The 2500-nt window shown below is 49.1% G+C and overlaps 1 protein-coding gene across 1 annotated transcript in view; it reads right to left on the bottom strand.

Annotated features, from left to right (window-relative positions):
• The window catches only part of cadpsa (Ca2+-dependent activator protein for secretion a), a 151730-nt gene that overhangs the window by 61280 nt on the left and 87950 nt on the right, over positions 1–2500 (bottom strand). The window lies entirely within an intron of this gene.

Here is a 2500-nt window from a genome sequence, read left to right as displayed (position 1 = left end):
TCACTGATAAGGATGCATACTCACTAAGCCCACCCACCCTCAGACTCATCCCACTCATCCACTACATACTCATCACACACTCATCCACTACATACTCATCACATACAGTACTCATCCACTACATACTCATCACACACTCATCCACTACATACTCATCACATACTCATCCACTACATACTCATCACACACTCATCCACTACATACTCATCCACTACATACTCATCACACACTCATCCACTACACACTCATCCACTACATACAGTACTCATCACACACTCATCCACTACATACTCATCCACTACATACTCATCACATACTCATCCACTACATACTCATCACACACTCATCCACTACATACTCATCACATACTCATCCACTACATACTCATCACATACTCATCCACTACATACTCATCCCACTCATCCACTACATACTCATCACACTCATGCACTACATACTCATCACACTCATGCACTACATACTCATCCACTACATACTCATCACACTCATGCACTATGTACGGGCCACAAGGCTGCTTTGTGGGGCGCTGGTGGCACCAAGGCCAGCAGAAGGTTTCTCAAAAAAGAACATCAAGGGTATTAAGGCCTTTGCCTGGGTCCAGTGTGTGCATGTATGTGTGTGTGTGTGTGTCTCTCTCTGTGTGTGTGTGTGTGTGTGTGTGTGTGTGTGTGTGTGTGTGTGTGTGTGCTTGGGTTGGGCCTGCCCTGGGTACCGTTGCAGGGCTCCCCATCCTGTCGCTCTGAATAAAGAGACACCCGGGGCTAGGGCAGGCCCAAGGTTGCTAGGAAACAAAGATGGCAGCAGTGACAGTGGCAGTGGGCATGCAGGAGAGCCAGGCAGCCTGGCACAGGGGGCACCAGGCTCAGAACCCCCTCCTGGCAGCCTGGCACAGGGGGCACCAGGCTCAGAACCCCCTCCTGGCAGCGAGAGCAAGAGGAGGAGCAGCATAGGAGGAGGAGGAGGAGGAGAGGGGGAGGAGCAGCAGAGGAGGAGGAGGAGGAGGAGGAGGAGGAGGAGAGGAGCAGCAAAGGAGGAGGAGGAGGAGGAAGAGGAGGAGGAAGGCGGCACTACAGGAAGCATATGGGCCTGTGTGATGAAGGCAGACAGACAAAGCCGCCCGTTTAAATAAGACCCTGGGCAAGCCCCGGCGCTTACTGACACACTCTCCTTCTCTCTCTCTCTCCTTCTCTCTCCCTCTCTCTCTCTCCCACCCCACGCCACTACTGGCCAGCCCAGTCCAGATGACGGGGGGGAAGATTGCATTAGTGCGGGCCTCCGTCTCGCGAGCGCTTGGCTGTCGTCTCCTTGTCGTCTCTGGCCATCATGTCCCTCATTACCGCGCGCTCGGCCTGGGCCCTGATGAACGGCGAGAGAGGAGGGGGAGGGTCCCTCTCGTCTTGACAGGCAGGAGCTTGCATGGCTGACACGTCCAATTAACGGTCCATGTCAATTAGCCCTGATCATGCACTGCGGCAAAACTGCCCCTTTCCTTCACTGACCACTGTGAGCTTAGCCGCTGTGGCTTCAGAAATGTTCTTTCAGTCAGCCTGAGTGTGATGAGAGAGTGTGTGTGTGTGTGTGACGAGAGAGTGTGTGTGTGTGTGTGATGAGAGTGTGTGTGTGTGTGATGAGAGAGTGTATCTAGGAGCCCAGTCACTGATACTGGGGGCTCTTGGGATTTCAGAGCGTTATTACAATAATGACCGCAAGCAAACAAATGACAGCAACCTCAATCAATGAGGCCCAAGTGAACTATCATTAACAATTATTTTATGTTCTGATGCTTTCTACATTTCTGCACTGCCTGCGTTTTGGTGACACTCTGGGCCAGATGTACGTACATTTGCAAACGTAGCGTTATCAGCGTCATGGACAAACCGCAGATTGCGAACGCTGTCAGACCCAAGTTTCCGTCGTATTTATCAAACTAGTGTAAACTGCGCCTTTCTCTGCCTTTCTCCGCCCATAAACACAATTTACGATCGTCCACAACTGAACGGCAGAGCCTACATACAAGCACAGTTGAATGAAGTTAAGTGACAACATTAAAAAGAATCAAACGTTTAGCGATCATTAAATAATACCATACATGATAAGATGTCAACAAGCAGGGAGATAATGAAGATCAGTAGTTTTACTCAAATTACTTGTGCACGTAGGCTATGGAAAATTGGGCAAATCTAGCAAGTAGGAAAGTTTAAGTGAATGACGTGAAAGTGAACGTAAGACATTCGAAAGGCCAACGAAAGTTAAGGTTGCTTTTGATAGTACAAATACTTACAAAACTGGTGCTCTAAATTGTGATTCTGTTGTCTTTGAAAGGTTCTCTTATTGAGGCATTAAACTGCAATTTGGATTGCAGTTCAACACCTGCTTTTACAAGGCGGAAGTATTTAGGCGCAGAATAGACGTGCGCTTTCAGGAGCAGTCTTTGTACATACCATGGAATACATAATTAGGCGCTCTTTACTCTTCCCCT

The sequence above is a fragment of the Alosa sapidissima genome, chromosome 4, assembly GCF_018492685.1.
Source record: "Alosa sapidissima isolate fAloSap1 chromosome 4, fAloSap1.pri, whole genome shotgun sequence".
NCBI lineage: Eukaryota > Metazoa > Chordata > Actinopteri > Clupeiformes > Clupeidae > Alosa > Alosa sapidissima.
The sequence above is the reverse complement of the archived record's forward strand: the minus strand, read 5'-3'. Positions and strand labels throughout refer to the sequence as shown.